We start from the raw sequence: 23,078 nt of genomic DNA on the forward strand, positions 1-23,078 counted from the left end.
TTTGAGATTTCTTTCTCTCTCTCTCTCTCTCTCAGTCTCTCACTCTGTCTCTGTCTGTCTCTCTGTGTGTGTGTGTGTGTGTGTGTGTGTGTGTGTTATAATGTGTGCATACAATATATCCATATATGTGTATATGTATGTATCTATTTACAAAGTAACACAGATGGGTAATTTCTCAGGACAAAAATTAAGATGTTAAAAGAATATCAGGCAGATGCTTCATGCTTTCCACCATTCTCTTTTGTAACTTATAAATGATTTCTGGAGAAATTGAATGGTATAGAACCTCAGTTTTGAGGGTGGTACCATGTACTCTGACCCTTTCAAGATTATCTCCTTTTGCAGCTGACTCAGGGCTTGCAGCAAGGATTTTCCCAGGTTTTTGTAGCAAAGTCTGTTGCAAGTGTATGCAGTAATAGGAACTCATCTGTCTTGATGATACTGTTTCCATTTAGTACAAATATAAACTCATAAATAAATTATTCTTACACAGAGCTAAGTTCTAGTTATTCACAAGCTGAGGAAGATCTAAGTAGCAAATCCACTGAGCTCTCAGAAGTTTAAGTCTGACACAAAGCAAGCAGAGATGAACATGTTATTGTGGGGTTTGGTCATTATTGAAGTGTCAAAGCATTATATGAGTATGGTTAGCTAGGCTCTAAACAAACCAGTTTTCCTATGTCTCAAAATATACACAAATTCTCAGTCAGCAGTTCATCATTCAACAATCATCCTGGACCATGTTTCATAAATCTAAAACCAAGTCATCAATACTATCCCACAACATACCAACCAGGTTTACCCTCTTTTAATCCATGTTAGAGAAAAATGCAATATTTTCTAGTTACCTAAGCCCTTTACCTTTGCCTGTGGTTTCCTAGTCTTGCAAGGTACAAAACCTATATTCTATGCTTTACCTATTTCGGGTATAAAATAAAACTCGGGCGCCACAACTACTGAGCCTGCGCTCTAGAGCCCGTGCACCACAACTACTGAGCCCATGCACCACAACTACTGAGCCCATGTGCCACAACTGCTGAAGCCTGCATGCCTAGAGCCCATGTTCTGCAACAAGAGAAGCCACCACAATGAGAAGCCTGCGCACGGCAACAAAGAGCAGCCCCCACTTGCCACAACTAGAGAAAGCCCATGTGCAGCAATGAAGACCCAACACAACCAAAAATAAAAAATTAAAATAAATAAATAAAAAAACCCACCTCATTCCCTTTAGCATTCTTCTTAAACTCTTCAGTGACCCATTTCAGTTATCCAAACAATGATTTTCTATCCTCCTGTAGAAAAGAGAACACTGATACTTGACACTCCCCTGATGTACTTATTTTGTCCAGTTATATCCAAGGACCAAATATTTGTCTCTTTCCACCTGTTTGCTGGAGCAAACTCAGACAATGAAGCATAGTGTGGTGGCCTGTCGAGACTCATTCTTTGCAAAGGGCCAAACTGTTTTGGTATTTTTGAGGATGACATACAAGAACTGTAACAAAAACCTTTCATTCATTTTGTCACTTTTGCTGATATACTCTGTTGATTACTGATACCTAAATTGTGTCCATAATTGCTCCATCTTCAAAGGGGAGATAATGTCTCCAAAAGAACTGTTCTAGATATCTGAAATGCCTGCAAGAAGGGGAGCATGGCACCTCCCTCCCCAATTGGACAATTCTAAATTAGTGACTGCATCTGCGATATCCTAAAAACTGGAAGCAGGTGATTGAAATACCTTGTTTGAGGGCAATGATGAGAGCAAACCAAAGCTGTAACTTACTCGTTTGATCCCTTAATTAACTTTTTACACTAGTATTACAAATACATCACTCCCAACACCACTGGGCTATAAGCTATGGAGGACAGGGATAATGTCTTACTCTGTCTTGAATTTGCAGACATTGGCAAGACACTAATACCTAAAGTATAGTCAATAAATAATGGTTGAATAAATCCATATTTGTGTGATAAATCTATCTTCCCTTTCTTTCCCTTTTGATATCATACTTTAAGTTTCTGTCAAGCATGCTATTTTACTTTATTTTGTAATTTTACCATCTTACATTAGTTTTTGTAGTGATCTTTAGAGTCAGACAGGTTATCCATTGCACCACTGGCCCTCCTATTAATCCTTCCAGTCAGTCTAGGAATGGTTGACTCTCTGCTTAACCACAAAATGTTCTGAATAGTATACTGTTATCTATAGGTACTTTGTGGTGCAGCAGATCTCTAGAGCTTAATCATCTTTCATAAAAGAAACTTTGTACCCATTGAAAAAACAATTCTTAAGAACCATCCTTAACATTTTACTTCCAAACTTCTAAACAAAAGAGAAAAGAATAGATAACTCTTGAATATTTATTATATACCAAGCACTAGCTAGGGGTAGTCTTTATATAAAATTGTACTTAATTCTCACAACAACCATATGCAATAGATGTAATGAACAACTATTCAAAGTTTTGATCACAGCTATAATAAAGTTTTAAATTGTATACTTGTACATAAATAACTCTGATTTGAAACCAGTTATAAACAGATTTCTGGCTTCATATAATTTCACACATATATGAGAAAAAATACAGATTCTACTGTAAACGTCAGCCTTGGGTGCATCATAATTATGAATCTTATTTCCTCAAGAATTAAAGAAAACTCAGAATAGCAACTCTCGAGATCTATATCCATATGTACTCTACCAAAAGCCTGTATTTAATTTATAAATTACTCACTTTGTGTTATTAAAATGCTACAAAAAGAAGGAAATCTTCCACTTTGTAGGCAGTTATGTGACTAATGAAAGAGCCTTTATGACCATCCTCTTGGAAGAAATAAATAAGTGCAAATAATTATTCACATACATATTTAAAAGTTGAAGTACTATGATATAATGATTTTTCATAAGCTTATTACAAAGTAAATATTATCCATGTATCTATATTATAATAACAATTTTTTAAGGCTGAGTATCATTCCTTTACAAATGAATTTCAAATCAGTTTTAGCTAAAATAAGAATGTGACATCATCATTATTAACCTAATTCAATTGTCTGAGTGTCTTTCCTTATTTTTAAAATACAGAGGTTGTAGGGGGTCAGTGATTTTAAAACTGCAGTATATAAACTGTCTCAGGGCTACAGAATTTGTTTAATAATCTATAACCAGTATTTTAATTCAAATGATAAGATAGAATATATTAAAATAGAATAGAAAATGAAAATATGGTTCATTTGTTATACAGGTAATTTTTAATAATCAACATATATGTGCATGTGTGTATATGTATGTGTACTAGGTCAAGATGAAAAAAGAGTGTATTTTTCTTGTGGATCATGATCAAAATTTTCCAGATCACTATATGCTAAATCACTGGCTTTGGTGAAGATATAGATTTTTTTGATAATCAGAAGAAATTTAGGCTTATGCAACATTTCCATGCCAATTAATCAGAATTTCCCTAAAGGTCTTACATAGATTAATCCCATATTGAACTAAGAAATGCAGGCCAAGGAACAATGTACTACATATATTTTAATTGCCTTTCCAGCTTTATATGTCCTAATGATGATATTTTCGAACTTATTAAATACCCTAAGTAGGAGATAGGTATTAGATAAAAACCACTAATTACAATGAGAGTAAAGGAGGTAAACCCCTGGACTTTCAGCTGAAATGGGATTAGGATGACTTAAATTGGGAGGTGATGAAAATGCAGCTGAGTTGAAGGAATAATAGATGAGGTCTAGGAGACATGTACTGATAAAGATATAAATTCAGGGCCTTCAATTATTCAGTACCTATACATTATGTATACACTATATGTCAAGAACATAATAAGAACTAATGATACTACAATGAAGAAAAAAGAAAAAAATTCTCTGTTTATGTAGCTTGTGTTCTAGTGTGGAACATGGTTTTCATGGTTGAGGGCTGACAAGGCAGGAGTACCAAGTGTAGGAAGGTGGATTTTGTGGGAACAGTACTATGAACCAGAAGTTGTTTAAATTAACTTGGCAACTTTAACAAAAAATATAGAAAAAGATGTTGGAGTAGGGTTTATTTGCAGACACCTAACATATAGGTAAGAAAACAATGAAGAAATTTTGAAATAATCAAACTATCATTTTTGTTTTAAGCACAATATTGAAATCTTCTCTCAGGGTGTAGTTTCATTCTTATCCAACAAGATTTAAATTTAGGAGAAAAAAGAGGATCCTATTAATACAACCTAACTATTACTTTGAAGAAAAGATATAATTAATTCTCCATATGACGGAAAGTAAAACCTCATATCTATATAAACATCTAGATGAAAAACAGAAAGAAAATTGGCTAAAATAACAATAAAAACAAATCTTCAAGCCATATATCCTCAAGAGTGTGCTGTCAAGTATACAATTTTCAAATAATAAATGCATTTATAAGTGATTTTAATCCTCTGTATGACTTTTCAAATATTTTGTTAATATATAGATATGCAGACACACATATAGACACTCATGTCACAACAAAGATTGTCTGAATTTTTCAGTAATACCATCAAAATGATCTAGTCAGTAGGAAAAAATTAAAAATTAGTTTTCAAATTCCAGAAAATATTCTCATGCTGCATAAATATGCCATGTATATTCTCTTTACATACAATTTAAAATTTTATGTATAGAATGGGAAATCTCATATTTTCAGCAAAAATGAATTCATTTTATAAATCTGATTTGGAATAATTAGACATCTGTTGCACTGTTTGTCTTCTCATTACATTGCTTTTTAAAAAGGTAACTGCAGATTTACATATTTGATATAACACAATTCATCATATGTATTTTAGCATTTACTGAATTCCATGACAGTTTTAGAATAATGAATGCCAGCTATTGCACTTGAGAATGAAATAAGTGAATCATTGATAATTTGCAGAAATAAACTATTATTTACCTATGTTCACTTTATTTTTTCATCTTTGGATAAAGATACATTAAACACATATCCATATCAACCCTTATATAGTATGTGATTCTATTTCCCACACTTTATATTGGAAATATAGTTATACGTTTATTTTCATGTATAAACTATCACCTGCTGGAGGGCAGAAAACAATCTTTTAAGTCATTATTGGTTTAATCTTCATTGCTGTTCTTCTAAAACTGATATATAGTTGTTGTGGCATTTTTGAAGAATGAGTAAAAGATCGAGAAAACTTCACCTCCATTCCCTTGAGTTCAGGGCAGTAACTGTCGACATTTAATTAACTCAATAAATACAGGTTTATAACCTCTACTATTCCACATTCTAAAATAAGCATGTTTAACTTTTATAATAGGAGCAATATCATTTATTTTTATTTAAAACAATATATTAATTTTAAAATCTTATTGAATCTTTATAGATAACATTTCAGATATAACCTGTTTTACACTTTTTTTAAAGTGAGTTCAGGAAGACTCCTATTCAGCATGAATGCTAATTATTTTTTGACCAGAATTCTATAGTCAGCTTCTTACTGAAGGTTAATCCCTAAGAAGTAGTCCTCAGTGTTTCTTGGATGGATAAAAAGATTTAACAAGAATACTTCTGTTGTTTGTAAGGTAACATTATGTTGAAATTTATGCTCAAACTAATGCAATTTTCTTTTACTTTTAGTCAGTTCTTACCCTCATGGAGCTCTCACCCAACCATTGCTGTGCTTTGGGCATTTTGCTAAACATTACATGAAAATAGGAAGGAGGTAAACTATTACCATTATACACTATTATGATGCCCTTTTTATCTAACTCAATTTAATCCATACCATAACCCTGTGAATCATGTCTCTGAATTAAGAAAATAATTGCTCAATATTAACTTAAAGAAATCTAATACTGAACATAAATAATCTCAGATGGGTAGAAATGTTTTAAATGTAACTTCCTCCATTTTCCTCTTAGACGATCTTCAAGGCAAAGTAGTTTTGAAAGACCTACAGTGGACTGTAGCAAGAGGGTGGGAGGGAGGGAGACGCAAGAGGGAAGAGATATGGGTACATATGTATATGTATAACTGATTTACTTTGTTATAAAGCAGAAACTAACACACCATTGTAAAGCAATTATACTCCAATAAAGATGTAAAAAAAAAAAAAGAATGATCTTTTGGAAGTCAAATCATCACACCTCCACTTAAAATCCTCCCACGACTCTCACATAGCTGTTGGAGGATTGCAAATGAAATCCCCTGCTATTTTTAGGTTACATTAGTTTCCATAATTTCTTCATCCCTAATAGCATCAATGAGCGCAAAAAACATCATTTAAAATTATTAATGATATTGATAGTATATAAGGAATTTAACCCATTTGCTGGCAGTTTTAATGTGTGTGTGTGTGAGAGAGAGAGAGACAGAGAGAGAGAGAGAGAGAGAAACTAACAGGTTGCAATTATTCTTATTCACACAATACACATCTAAAGAGAAAAGCACATCCATGGTTTTTTTGCCTCAATAAAAGTGATCCTTCTATAGAAAAGGATCTGAAAAGAACATCAAGCTCAATACTTTTACAGACAGGAACGTTGAAAATTAAATAAGTGACTTGTTTATGTCTTATGCACTGTGATAGAGATACTAGATGGGGATTTATATGTAACTCCTGATTCTCATGCCAACACTGCCCATGTCACTGTTTTGTCTTGTTATATTTTTAACTGTGCACTTGCTTCCTCTTCAACCATCATCTAAACCTATTTTATTTGCATACAGATATTACACCAAACTTATGCCTCCCTAAATCCCAACCTCATCTTTCAACACTTTTTTCTTTCTGTGTCAGTTGTTCCACATTAAACTACTTTTCTTTCTCCTTAATCCTTAATTTTTCATATTTCTATGTTTTATCAATGCTCATGTATTTCTCATCCCTCAAGACCCAGATTAAGTACCATCTTTCTATAAAACATTACTCTTTGAATTCTCTTGGCAGGGTTGTTTCTTTGTGATCACATAACCCCTCAGACTTCCTTCTGCAAGTAGAAAGATTATGAGCTATATGTGCAGTGCTTAAAAGGACTGATTCTGGAACCAAACAGCCTACGTACAACTTCTTGATCTGCAACTTAATCAGATGTTACACTTAGATATTGAAATAAAAACAGGGATAACAATGGAAACTATTACATTAAGTCATAGAAATAGAGTAAGAAAAAATCTTTGATGATTTTTTTATCCTCATATTTTCCTCAAATTGGCTTGAAATTACTTGCTTCCAAGTTTCTCTATGTTAATATATTCAAGGAACTTTATAACATAATTCTTGTGTTTGCATATCATAGATAGTAAAACTCCTGATGTGCAACAGAAATCTAATAAGTGTTTATTGTATGAGTGAATAAATAAACTGAGGATCTGTAATCATATAACAAATGTTCTAGCCAGCAGTGTGTTCTTTAGAATACCATATTCAGAAATACAATGTTTTGACATTCGTAGTACAAAAGATACTTGGATTTGATAGATATTTATATTTGGATAATAATACCCAAACAAATAAGACAGATGTATATTAACACCAGAGTTGAGTGGAGTAGCTGGAAAAAAAGATTTTGCAATTGCTATCTAAAATCAGTTATCCTCAAAGCAATTTATTTTGTTCTATCATTATCATTTATATCACAGTTTTCCTGTACTTGGCATAGCAGAATAACCAAAATTTACACATGTGTTATGTTCTTGTATGAGTTCTAAATGTTCCTTTCACTGACAGTTTAATTACTGTCACTTAAGTAAGCAAAAAAAACAAAAACAAAAACAAAACAAAAACAAACAACTTTGTAAGGGGGAAAAGATATTGCAGCTAATTAAATCTGTAGCTAAGGAAGGAAGAAAAGGAAGAAAAGCAACCTTCTAACTATGAAGTTTAGACAATTTTCCAAGCTAAAAAATGATTTATGGATAAACATAATTGTGACAAACTGTTTAACTAATAGCATTTGCATTCTCTTGGTTGTAACAGAAATATAGTATAATTGCATTAAGGATGAACTAAAAATTCTTATCTATACTTTTATTTTCCTAGATTATTTATGAAACAACATTACAAAATAATGAGTCAATTTTGAATGTAAAATTTTATTTTAATGCAGGAGAAGAAAGATACATCAATTTTCTAAAAAAAAAAAAGACTGGGAGGGCATTATGCTAGGTGGAATAAGTCAGACGTAGAAGGACAAATACTGTATGATATCACTTACATATGGAATCTAAAAAATACAACAAACTACTGAATATAACAAAACAGAGACTCTCAGATACAGAGAACAAACTAGTGGTTACCAGTGGGGAGTGGGGGAGGGGATACAGAGGGGTGAATGAGTGGGAGGTACAAACTATTGAGTGTAAGACAAGCTAAAGGGATGTAGTATACAGCATGGGAATATAGCCAATATTTTGTAATAACTGTAACTGGAGTGTGACCTTTAAAAATTGTATAAAAAATTTTTTTAAATTTAAAAAGTACAATGTCATTTGTCATTACTGATACATGTTTATATATAGCAATGATGACTCCCTTTCCTCCAACTAACTCTAATAACAAGATTAAATAATTATTTTTAAATTTATTAAATCATAGCAACAGGCCTAAAGCAATAATTTTCAATGTGTGGTCTCTTTACCAGAAGTATTATTTTCACTTGGGAACTTGTTAGAACTGTAAATTCTCAAGCCCTACCAGAGAACCATTAAATCAGACACTCTAGAGTTGGGTCCCAACAATCAGTATTTAACAAGTCCTCCAGGTGGTTCTGACACATACTAAAGAAAACGTCTCAAATAAAAAGATGCATATTGATACCAGAATTAAATGGAGGAGAGTAGATACATGGTAATAACCCGAGTATAATGGGGGACACTAAACCACTGCTTTAGACATCTAAAGTTCTTAGAGATAATCAATTTTGCCTATGGCACATAAAAAATCAAGGGCAAGAATGGTTAGATATCTTCTATACTGATTTAAGTTTATCAACATTTTGGAAATAGCTTTTTATGTGGCAACATCTTTATCTCTTCAATATGTCAAAAGTTGCAATGCCTGAAAACAATCTAACTTTACTATTAAAACAACTGCTTCATGAGACTAGTTTAACACTTAACTTTGTAAACATTTGGACAAGGGTGTGGCAAGCCCAAATTGACTGCCTCTTTCAAATTCTAAATTGTGTTTCCAGGAGGACGCTGGGTGAAAACCCTGACACTTATTTATGTGATTTCTTATTCAATTGCATGTTCAATTTCAAATTTATTAATTTATTCAACAAATGTTTATTGAGCATTTAATTTATCCAGGCACTAAGTAAGAGGAAGATCTCTCCTGATGCTACATAAACAGACAACATCAGCTTTAAAAAGGAAATTCTTGAGAGTACAGAGAGGCCCACTTCTTGAATTTCTTTGATCCATGTGGACTATCAGCAGGTAGTTTCTAAAAGAGTACTGGTTACCGTCACTTTTTAAATATAGAGCTACTGTTGGTGTGTGTGTATGTATGTGTGTGTATATATATATATACACACACACACACACAGAGCAAGAGAGAGAGAGAGAGAGGTGGGGGAGTGAGAGCTCTGAAGTTTGCTTTTGGCATCAGTCATTATATGAAGCAGAGTGATACTTCAGTTGCTTCTTACTGATTATCCCTCCCTATTTGTATGTTCATATTTGATGTGGAAATTCAAAGTTTGCTTCAATAGTTAAATAAAGTTCTACTTTCTAATCCAGTGACACTTTTTGAAAAGATTCCTTGTGGTAGGCAGTGAACTGAGTACATGACAAAATCTCTAATAACTTCTCAACACATAGAAATATTAGGTACACTTAAATGTAATAAATACTTAAGTCATGTTGACACCAAAGAAGGATTTATAATTCAGAAATAAATATCTTACCAAAAGAAGGCCACAAATATAAATACATTGATGTGAGTTGGTGCCACTATATAGTTCACACATTGTAAGTGGTTTAAAACTTGGCACCAAAATAAAGCCAAAGCCAGAAATACACTATCCAGATATGAAATGGAGTTGAAATGGTGCCACCGTCCAGTTTTATGGTTGAAATTACCAATGGTGGAGAACTACGGTTGAAATAAACCAAATCTAGAATAAAATAAAACGATGTTTGTCAACCCCGATGTTAGGAAACCAAGCCGAGATAGCTACGTAAGGACTGATGGGGGTTCTATCCTACAGGACCTAGGCAGACGTATTGATACTTCGAGACTGGTAAATTGAAAAAGAATCACTAATTAAATTAAAGGAAAAAATATATGAAAGAAACAAGTGTAACAGTGTGTGTGTTCCATATTGCTCATTTTGAAAAAAGTAACTACAATATTAGATCTGATTTTGTTTTTGTTTTATTTTTTTAGAAAGATCTTATATTTTATACTCAGAACTTTGGTTTATGTGAGAAACATCATTAACCAGTAAATATTTCAAACTTATTTTAATCTGTAATGTCTCTTCACTTTGCTTCTCTGGATGTGATTTTATTCCTAGCTAAATTCTACACTGTAGTATTCTCATCATATTACATTTATCTTTTGCAGTTTTATAATCACCTTTGTTATTCAAATATATTTATGTGTACAGTGCTAGAGTCTATATTGGATATTCAAGTTTATCTATGGGAGTTTGGTGTTTAAGAGGAATGTTGAGGTCCTGGGCCTTATCCCTGGTACCAACAGACCACTGGATTTTAAAGAAGCTTTCAAGTGTTGATTGTCTGATGTATATGAAGGATGATGAGACCCCAGGACATCACACAAGTGGGCATACTACTGAGAAAGTGAGTTTTGATAGTATTTGCAAAATCGTCTCTTCTACCTTTCTTGATGATGCCTTTACCATAGATTATCAAAAGTGGATTGTTATAAATTTTTAGAGCGTTATTATTATTATTTTTTTTGCAGTACACGGGCCTCTCACTGTTGTGGCCTCTCCCGTTGTGGAGCACAGGCTCCGGATGTGCAGGCTCAGCGGCCATGGCTCACGGGCCCAGCCACTCTGCGGCACGTGGGATCTTCCCGGACCGGGGCACTAACCTGCATCCCCTGCATCAGCAGGCAGACTCTCAACCACTGCACCACCAGGGAAGCCTCTGTAGACTTTTTAATGATGGCCATTCTGACTGCTGTGAGGTGGTACCTCATTGTAGTTTTGATTTGCATTTCTGTAATAATTAGCAATGATGAGCATTTTTTCATGTGCCTATTGGCTATCTGTAAGTCTTCTTTGGAGAAATATCTATTTAGGTCTTCTGCCCATTTTCGAAAGGGTTGTTTGTTCGCCTGTTTTTTGTTGTTGTTGTTGTTGTTATTGAGTTGTATGAGCTGTTTGTATATTTTGAAAATTAAGCCCTTAACAGTCACATCATTTGCAAATATTTTCTCCCAGTCCATAGGTTGTCTTTTCGTTTTGTTATGGTTTCCTTTGCTGTGCAAAATCTTCTAAGTTTGATTAGGTTCCATTCATTTATCACTGCTTTAATTTCTATTGCCTTGAGAGACTGACCTAAGAAAACATTGGTTCAATTTATGCCAGAGAATGTTTTGCCTATGTTCTCTTCTAGGAGTTTTATGGTGTCATGTCTTATATTTAAGTCTTTAAGCCATTTTGAGTTTATTTTTGTGTATGGTGTGAGGCTGTGATGTTGGAGGGGATGTGGTGGGACGTACCGTTGGTGGGAATGTAAATTGGTGCAGCCACTATGGAGAACAGTACGGAGGTTCCTCAAAAAACTAAAAATAGGGGCTTCCCTGGTGGTGCAGTGGTTGAGAGTCTGCCTGCCGATGCAGGGGACACGGGTTCGTGCCCCGGTCCAGGAGGACCCCACATGCCGCAGAGCGGCTGGGCCTGTGAGCTGTGGCCGCTGAGCCTACGCGTCTGGAGCCTGTGCTCCATGACGGGAGAGGCCACATCAGTGAGAGGCCCACGTACTGCAAAAACAAAACAAAACAAAACAAAAAAACAAAACAAAACTAAACTAAACTAAAAACAGAGTTTCCATATGATCTAGCAATTCCACTTTTGGACATATATCCAGACCAAACTATAATTCAAAAAGATACATGCACCCCTATGTTCATAGCAGCACTATTTATAATAGTCAAGACATGGAAACAACCTAAATGTCCATCAACAGATGAATGTATAAAGAAGATGTGATATACATACACAATGGAATATTACTCAGCCATAAAAAGATTGAAATAATGCCATTTGCAGCAACATGGATGAACCTAGAGATGATCATACTAAGTGAAATTAAGTCAGAAAGAGAAAGACAAATACTATATGATATCACTTATATGTGGAATCTAAAATATGCCACAAATGAACTTATCTATGAAACAGAAACAGACTCAAAGATATAGACAGCAGACTTGTGGTTGCCAAGGGGGATGCGGGAGGGAAGGATTGGGAGTTTGGGATTAGCAGATTCAAGCTATTATATATAGGATGGATAAAAAACAAGGTTCTACTGTATAGCACAGGAAACTACATTCAATATTTTGTGATAAACCATAATGGAAAAGAATGTGAAAAAGGATACACATATGTATAACTGAATCACTTTGTTGTATGCAGAAATTAACACAACATTGTACATCAACTAAACTTCAATAAAATTAAAAACAAACAAACAAACTACTCTTTAGGGGAAAAAAATGTCAGTTGAAATTCCCCAAAAGGAGCTAAATAATGGCAACATTTTCAAACATTACTCTAGTAGTATTTTTATTCATCTATTAGTGGGGTGGAGTGGTAGGTAGAATTAAAATTATCTAACTCAACTCTGTCAGTAAGTTGCTAATTTTAATAATCACCTAGCCTTCTTTAAAACCTTGTATCTATGAGCAACCCATAAGGTTACAATGGGAAAAGGCAATGTTAAGTTATGCAAATGATTTAACAAAAGATACATGAATGTCAGGGAAGTTAGGATTACAATCAAGCTTAATAAATAAATGTTTAGATTCATCCTTTTCATCAATAAATTAAAACTATATGAAAAATTGAAACAATCTGTTTATTAATATGTAAAATCAATTGGTTATTTTGAAACTACCAGTTGTATTTAGTCAGTAATAATGAATGAAAGTAAACACCAATATTAGACTGAATATTAGAGAACATAAAACACAAGTAATAGTGGAAAACACAAGTAATAGTGGCTCTTCTTGTTTTCCCCTTTAATTCTCAGTGCTCTTGGCCTCTTTATGATGTCACCTCTCAACATCACTAATTTGAACTCATAGTGCTTAAGTCCTGGCAAATCATAGACGGGGGAAATGTCTGTACCAAGATTGTAAGTCCTCTTGTCAAATTTTATGTTTTAAAATAACTGAAATGCTCTAGTTAACTTTACATTTACTCTCTTTAATGTAAAGAAATGTTTGTTATATTATTATTATTATGTCACCGACAAACAAGAGAGTGTGTGTTTAACAGAAACTTATGTTCTCAAGCAATAAGTTGTTCTGATCCAAGACTTAACTATTTCATTCACTTGGGTAAAATATATACATGGCTATGGATAATTCTTTTTCCATGTGATTCTTCATTTTTTTATCATATTGTATTTTGGATCATATAGAATGAAAGAATTCATGATTGACATTCAGATAACTATCATGTCCTTAGAGGCCATTTGGAAATTTATAAGAACATTTTTTTTGTCACAGTGACTAAGGAGTGCTGCTGAACTTTAGAGAGCATGGGTCAAGGGTGTTAAACCTTTGGTAGTAAGTGGGGCAGCCCAACACAAAGAAGAACAACTGAACACTAATTGTATCCCCTTGAGAAATACTGAGCATGCAAAAGAACTTTGCAATGAAAAGCAGACTATGCAGACATGGGAAGTTTGATGATAATAGTGTCCTTATTCTTAATTTATCTTGTGTTAAAGTGAGGTAGGAAAATAAAACCTTTCAATTATGTATACCTTTTTACTGTGAAGACATGGAACAAAGGCAAAGGCATGTAACTCTGGAAATATAAAGGAAAGTGTAACTGGGTTTTCTTTGGACACTACTGTTAAAAAAAGATAAAACACAAATCTTGAAAATAAAACAGGCTTCCCTGTGCCTACCTCATTATAATACAATCACTACTTTAAAGGACAATCTTTAGCAAAATGTTTGACTGTATTTGTCCTGATTACTTTAGATGTTGAGTGACTTGTTCACTATTACACAGTAATCTCTGCTTGGGAATACACCATGACAGAATAACATCATATTGTACTTACTTTAAAATGTTTAAGCACAATAAAATATTGATTTCATTAGTACTATCATGAGGATTGTGTAGCTTTCAAAGAACTTCATCATAATGGTTAAAAAACTATTTTTGGTTTTATGACTATTTCTTTATGTTGTTTTCTACTGTAATCCCCAAACTCTTGTGCTATTGTAGAATAAAAGTGCGGTTGAATTCATAATCAAATGGCCTCATTGTTAGCCAATGAAACCCACATAAAAATCCTTAATTATCATATCTATCATATTTCCTTAGGCTCAAGTGGCAACTTCCCATTCTCTTAACAGAGAATTTGAGATGCAGAAAATAATTTTCTGCTTGTCTTTCCTCTGAACTCTTCTAACAATGATAGGAACTTAATATTAGACTTACATTTCTGTGCCATGACTACCAACTTTGTACCTGATAAAGAAAATTCTCCTCTTTGAGCTCAGTACACCCCCCCGCCCAATTAATCTTCTTTAATACCTTTATTCATCCAAATCGCAACAACCCAACTCAAGAGTTTCACCTCTTCTTGCCTTTGTCTTCAATTCAGGTTGTGTCAGTCAACTCAATCCTTCCATTATTAATACTGAATAGGTCTAAGACATCTGAGGGAAGTGCAAGAGGTTTGTCCAAAGATTTGGCATCGGATAGGTATCTAAAAATCTGAACTTTAAAAACTTCCAGCATTAGCTTCCAGATCTCATATCCACTGTACATTTTATCTTTCTCTCCCTTGTGCTGCATTAATAAGTCCTCTATCTTGGCCTAGGGATTCACCTTGATATAAAACAGGATTTACTAACCTTGGCACTATTGACATTTTAGGGGGGATAACTCTTTATTGGAGTTGAGGACTGGGTGGGGGGCAGGGAGGAATGGGGGTCCTGGGCATTATAAGATGTTTAGTAGCATTTGTGGTTCCCTAAGTACTAGATGTCAGTATCAGTAAGTATGTGTGCACACATGCGTACGCACACACACATGCACACAACTGTGACAATCAAACATATCTCAGACATTGCAAAATATCCCCTGGGGGAGGAGATTCAAAATACACTCAGGTTGAGAAACACTGCTCTAGAAAATGTTAGAAAAAGACAGGAAATCTCAGGATACTACACATAGAGCCATCCCTCAGCAAGAAAATAACCATGTGGCTCTTGACCTTTGCCTTTACGTCGAGACCCCTCTAGCAATACAACAATGACTCAGGCCCCAGTCCATCCCTGGAAAACTTTCTGCTAAGTCCTTTGTGGCCTTATTTACTGTGCATCTGACACAGAATCCCCAAATCCAGAGCCTGTTGTCAGGATATATTGGGATATATATGAAATAGAATACTGCTCAGCCATAATTTGTTATGTATTCACAATTTGTTGTTACAAATTGTGCCATTTGCAACAACATAGATGGACTTGAAGAGTATTATGTTAAGTGAAATAAGTCACACAGAGAAAGATAAACACTGTATGATATCACTTACATATAGAATCTAAAAAATAAAACAAACTAGTGAATATAACAAAAAAGAAACAGATTCATAGATATAGAGAACAAACTTGCGATTACCAGTGCAGAGATGGAAGTGGGGAGGGGCAATAAAGGGGAAGGGGATGAAAAGGTACAAACTATTATGTATAAACTAAGCTACAAGGATACATTGTACAACACAGGGAATATAGACAATATTTTATAATACCTATAAATGGAGCATAACCTTTAAAATGGTGAATTACTATATTGTACATCTGTACATTACCATAATCTGTAATATTACATTCCACAATGCTGACAATGTGTATCTTCTTTACATTAAAAAGCTGACGGACACTGAGACTGATTTTGGAATGTTTAGATGTGTGGACCTGAAGTGAAGGCAGATTTGTGGCTTCTGTGTTCCATTTAATCTTAGTTAAGATGAAGTATTAGTTATTGTGTGTGTGTGTGTGTGTATATTCCAAGACCTTAATTCAAAAACTAGGCATATCACAAAATAACAATCGTTTGACATAATTGTTGTGTTTCTTCTTCTTTTTAGAGTAAGTAATTAAATTAGACCATCTTCACACTTTTGAGGGACTTTTTAAAAAGGATAGAAGTAAATTTATATTCACATAAAAATAGTTTTCAAATAAAAACCAATAAAACATACACTGAGAGTTTGTGTTCTTTTCATAAGAAACTTCAAGAATTGAATCTGAATGCATCCTGGTCTAGAAAATTTCTTGACTATCCCAGAGACGCAAGGGGAGAGATGCTGTCACCAGCAGAACTAGACTTAGGGGAAAGAATGGAAAAATTCTCTCTAGTCCTAAAAGATTAAATTGATTTAACTGCTTATGACATATGTAAATTTATATAGAGAGTGAGACCTATGGTATTTGGATCATTGCTATTTTAGGGGTCCTATAAATTCTTCTCAGTAAAAATAAAACTAAATGTATTGAATTGTCACTAACTCTAACCTAACCAACCTTAAGAAACATAAGAATTTTCAACCACACCATTAAGTTACATTTTGCCAGTTTCCAGTCAGTCCACTCTGCCTCTCCCCCACAAATGGCTGCTAAGTTACCACAGAAAATCTTGCCTATTCTTGAAATTAACACAAATTAAATCATAACATATATATTTTTGGGTTTCTGGATTTTTTTCTTTCAGTATAATATATCTTTTTGGATTCATCCATGTTTCCATGTTGCATACATCAGTAATACATTCCTTTACATGGCTGAGCAGTATTCCATTACATGAATATACCATACTTAGTTTATCCATTCTCCTGTTGATCACTTTAGTTTTGGATTATTATGGGTTACTTTAGTTTTGGGTTATTATGAATAAAGTTGCTATAAACATTTTTCCCAAGTTTTTTGGAGATTTCTCTTGGGTAAGCTACTAGTGGAAATGCTGAACCATACACAGAACATGTATAGGTTTAACTTTATTTTTAAAAAATCAAGGGACTTCCCTGATGGTCCTGTGGTTAAAACTTCACCTTCCAATGCAGGGGGTGCAGGTTCCATCCCTGGTCAGGGAGCTAAGATCCCACATGTCTTGCGGTCAAAAAACCAAAGAATAAAACGGAAGTAATGTTGTAACAAATTCAATAAAGACTTTAAAAATGGTCCATATCAAAAAAAAAAAAATGTAAAGAAAAAATTTAAAAAAAAATCAAGTGGTATTCCAAAGTGGTTGTACCATTTGTACATCCACCACTGATGCTGAACATGTCAGATGCTCTATTGTAGCTGATGACGGGTGTCATTAATCCTTAACTTTAGCTATTCTAGTGGGTTTGAAGGGTTCTTTTACTTCTAATCAGATATATGTGTGTGTGTGTGTATATATATTTTTCCCTTTCATCTTTAATTTCCCTGAGGAATTTGTTTTTCTTTAGTTCTCTTATACAGATCTCACATATATTTCAATAAAATTATTTTAAAATAATTTTTGTTATTACAAATTATACTATTATATTGTTTTCTTAAATTTATATGCCCAACTTTTCTAGTTATAGAAATATAATTATTTGATATAATTAGACCTTGTATCATATGATATTATTATGTTCAATAAATATCTCTAAATTATTTTTTAGGTGTCATTGGATATTCTACTTACTAAACAATGCCCTCTGTGAATAAAGTCCAATTTTATTTCTTCCTTTCCATTTTAATGCTTTTATTGCCTTATGGAACAAAACAGCATCTGGATTACAATGCTGAATGAAGTGAGCATCCATGCCTTATTTATAGTTTATAGAGGAAAGACAGTCAATATTCCACCATTAATTAATTTGATTTTAATAATAACTATTGTCAGGACTCATTTTATCTATTTGAGGAAGATGCCTTCTATTCCTAGTTTTCTCAGAGTTTTTAATTATGAATGAATGTTACTCTTTTTCAAAACTACTTCTGCGTATCTTGAGATAATCAGATGAATTTTCTTATATGTTATTTGGAGTGATTACAATGATTAATTCATATTAAACTAACTAGTTTATTTTTTTATTTTTTTTTATTTTTTATTTATTTATTTTTTTAACATCTTTATTGGGGTATAATTGCTTTACAATGGTGTGTTAGTTTCTGCTTTATAACAGAGTGAGTCAGTTATACATATATATATTAAACTAACTAGTTTACATTGCAGAGAGTAAACCTCAATGATCATGATATGTTAGCCTTTTTATATATTGTTCAGCAAGAATAATTAATAAATTGTTAAAGAATTTTTGCATCTATGTTAATGCATGGTATTAGTCTATAATATACATTTCTGGTAATGTCCTTGAGACATTTCGGTGACAGGGTTATTTATACTGATCTCAAAAATGACTAAATATCTTCCTGCTTCCTCTTGTTTCTGAAAAACTTGTGTAGAGTTGTTAGTATTTTCCCTTAAGTTTTTAATTTGATTTATCAGTAAAACTCCATGGGCCTGTGCCTTCTTTTCTGGGAAGGTTTTTGATAGTGAATTAAATTTATTTAATAATTATAGGGCTCTTCACATTTTTGTTGTTTCATCTTGTGTCAGTATTGGTAAATAAACTGAGTTTTACAAGGAGCTCATCTATTTCACTTGAGTTGCTCAGTTTATTATAATAAAATTGTTACTGATATTCCTCATTATCCTTTAAAATCTATATAATTACAAAGGCTTCATCTCTCCAGATACTGATAATTTGTGTGTTCTCTCTGTTTTTCTTCATCAGTTTTTCTAAAAGTTAATAAATTTTTTTTTTTCTTCGGTACGCGGGCCTCTCTCACCGCCTCAGCCTCTCCTGCTGCGGAGCACAGGCTCCGGACGCGCAGGCCCAGCAGCCATGGCCCACGGGCCCAGCCGCTCTGCGGCATGCGGGATCCTCCCACACTGGGGCACGAACCCACGTCCCCTGCATCAGCAGGCGGACTCTCAACCACTGCGCCACCAGGGAAGCCTAGAAGTTAATAAACGTTAATAATCTTTTCAAAAACAAATTTTGGATTTTTATATTTGCTCTAATTTGTTTTTTTTTAATTTTAATTTTATATTGGAGTATAGCTGATTTACAACATTGTGTTAATTTCAGGTGTACAGCAAAGTGATTCAGTTATACATATACATATATCTATTCTTTTTCAAATTCTTATCCCATTTAGGTTATTACAGAATATTGAGCATGGTTCCCTGTGCTATACAGTAGGTCCTTCTTGGTTATCTACTTTTAAATATAGCAGTGTGTATAAGTCAATTCCAAACTCCCAATTTATTCATATGCCTCACCTTTCCTTTTTGGTAACCATAAGTTTGTTTACTATGTCTGTGTGTCTGTTTCTGTTTTGTAAATAAGTTCATTTTTTTCATTTTTTGTTTTTAGATTCCACATATAGGTGATATCATATGACATTTGTCTTTTTCTGTCTGACTTACTTCACTTAGTATGATAATCTCTAGGTCCATCCATGTTGCTGCAAATGGCATAATTTCATTCTTTTTAACGGCTGAGTAATATTCCACTGCATATGTGTACCACATCTTCTTTATCCATTCATCTGTCAATAGACATTTAGGTTGCTTCCATGTCTTGCCTATTATAAACAGTGCTGCAATGAACACTGGGGTGCATGTATCCTTTTGAACCATGCTTTTCTCCAGATATATGCCCAGGAGTAGGACTCTGGATCATATGGTAGCTCTATTTTTAGTTTTTTCAGGAACCTCCATACTGTTCTCCATAGTGGCTATACCAATTTATATTCCCACCAACATGGTAGGAGGGTTCCCTTTTCTCCACACTCTATCCAGCATTTATTGTTTGTAGACTTTTTGATGATGGCCATTCTGACTGGTGTGAGGTGATATCCCATTGTAGTTTTGATTTGCATTTCTCAACTAATTAGTGATGTTGAGCATATTTTCATGTCCCTCTTGGCCATCTGTATGTCTTCTTCAGAGAAATGTCTATTTAGGTCTTCTGCCCACTTTCTGATTGGGTTGTTTCTTTTTTTTTGATATTGAGCTGCATGTGCTGTTTGTAAATTTTGGAGATTAATCCCTTCTTGGTCACAATGTTTGCAAATATTTCTCCCATTCTGTGGGTTGTCTTTTCTTTTTGCTTATGGTTTGCTTTACTGTGCAAAAGCTTTTGAGTTTAATTAGGTCCCATTTGATTCTTTTTATTTTTATTTCCATTAATCTAGGAGATGCACTGAAAAAGATATTGCTACCATTTATGTCAAAAAGTGTTTTGCCTATGTTTTCCTTTAAGAGTTTTATAGTATCCAGTCTTACATTTAGGTTTTTAGTCCATTTTGAGTTTGTTATTGTGTATGGTGTTAGAGAATGTTTTAATTTCATTATTTTACATGTAGCTGTCTAGTTTTCCCAGTACCATTTATTGAAGAGACTGTCTTTTCTACACTGTATAGTCATGCCCTCCTTTGTCACAGAGTAATTGACCATAGGTGTGTGGGTTTATTTCTGGGCTTTCTATTCTGTTCCATTGATCTGTATTTCTGTTTTTGTGCCAGTACTATATTGTTTTGATTACCATAGGTTAGTAGTATAGTCTGAAGTCAGGGAGCCTGATTCCTACAGCTATGTTTTTCTTTCTCAAGATTGATTTTGGGACTTCCCTGGCAGTCCAGTGGTTAAGAAAATAATCCACACTTCCAATGCAGGGGGCAGGGGTTTGATCCCTGGTGGGGGAACTAAGACCCCACATGCCATGTGGTGTGGCCAAAAAAAAAAAAAAAAATTGACTTGGCTATTCAGGGTCTTTTGTATCTCCATACAAATTAAAAAATTTTTTGTTCTAGTTCTGTGAAAAATGCCACTGGTAATTTGGTAATTTGATAGGGATTGCAATAAATCTTCAGATTGCCTTGAGCAATATAGTTATTTTGACAATATTGATTATTCCAGTCCAAGAACGTGGAACATCTTTCCATCTGTTTGTGTCATCTTCAGTTTCTTTCAGCAGCAGCTTATAGTTTTCAGAGTGTAGGTCTTTGGCCTCCTTATGTAGGTTTATTCCTAGATATTTTATTCTTTTGATGCTATGGTAAATGGGATTGTTTCTTTAATTTCTCTGATATTTCATTGTTAGTGTATAGATATGCAACAGATTTCTGTGTATTAATTTTATATCCTGCTACTTTAGCAAATTTATTGATGAGCTCTAGTAGTTTTCTGGTAGCATCTTTAGGGTTTTCTATGTATAGTACCATGTCATCTGCAAAGAGAGACTGTTTTACTTCTTTTCCAATTTGGATTCCTTTTATTTCTTTTTTTTCCCTCTGATTGCTGTGGCTATGACTTCCAAATCTATGTTGAGTAAAAATGGTAAGAGTGGACATCCTTGTCCTGTTCCTGATCTTAGAGTAGATGCTTTCAGCTTTTCACCATTGAGTATGATGTTAGCTGTAGGTTTGTAATATATAGCCTTTATTATATTGAGGTGTGTTCCCTCATTGCCCACTTTCTGGAGAGTTTTTATCATAAATCGGTGTTGAATTTTGTCAAAAGCTTTTTCTGCATCTATTGAGATGATCATATGGTTTTTATTCTTCAATTTGTTAATGAAGTGTATCACACTGATTGACTTGAGGATACTGAAAAATCCTTGCATCCCTGGGATAAATCCCACTTGGTAGTGGTGTATGATTCTTTTAATGCATTGTTGGATTCTGTTTGCTAGTATTTTGTTGAGGATTTTTGCGTCTATGTTCATCAGTGTATGGCCTGTAATTTTCTTTTCTTTTCTTTTTTTGTGTGGTATCTTTGTCTGGTTTTGGTATCAGGGCGATGGTGGCTTCATAGAATGAGTTTGAGTGTGTTCCTCCCTCTGCAGTTTTTTGGAAGAGTTGAGAAGGATAGGTTTTAGCTCTTCTCTAAATATTTGATAGACTTGCCTGTGAAGCCATCTGGTCCTGTACTTTGTTGAGAGTTTTTAAATCACAGTTTCAATTTCAATACTTGTGATCAGTCTATTCATATTTTCTATTTATTCCTAGTTTAGTCTTGGGAGACTGCACCTTTCTAAGAATGTGTCCATTTCTTCTAGGTCTTCCATTTTATTGGAATATAGTGGCTGTAGTAATCTCTTATGATACTTTGTATTTCTGTGCTGTCAGTTGTAACTTCCTATTTTTCACTTCTAGATTTATTGACTTGACCCCTCTTCCTTTTTTTCTTAATGAGTTTCACTAAAGGTTTATCAATTTTGTTTATCTTCTCAAAGAACCAGCTTTTAGTTTCATTGATCTTTTCTATTGTCTTCTTCATCTCTATTTCATTTATTTCTGCTCTGATCTTTATGATTTCTTTCCTTCTGCTCATTTTGGGTTTTGTTTGTTCTTCTTTCTCTAGTTGCTTTAGGTGTAATGTTAGATTGTTTGAGATTTTCCTTGTTTCCTGAGGTAAGATTGTATTGCTACCAACTTCCCTCTTAGAACTTCTTTTGCTGTGTCCCGTAGGTTTTGGGTCATCACGCTATCATTGTCATTTGTCTCTAGGTATTTTTTTTTTTTTATTTCCTATTTCATTTCTTCAATGATCCACATTATTTAGTCTCCACATATCTGTGTTTTTTACAGTTTTTTTTTTTTTTCTTGCTAGTTGACTTCTAATCTCATAGCCTTGTGGTTGGAAAAGATGCTTGATATGTTTTCAATTTTCTTAAATTTACTGAGGCTCACTTTGGGGCCCAGCATGAGATCAATCCCAGAGAATGTTCCACAGGCATTTGAAAAGAATGTATATTCTGCTGCTTTTGGATGGAATGCTCTAAAAATATCAAT

Source organism: Lipotes vexillifer, unplaced genomic scaffold (assembly GCF_000442215.2).
Source record: "Lipotes vexillifer unplaced genomic scaffold, Lipotes_vexillifer_v1.1 scaffold1382, whole genome shotgun sequence".
NCBI lineage: Eukaryota > Metazoa > Chordata > Mammalia > Artiodactyla > Lipotidae > Lipotes > Lipotes vexillifer.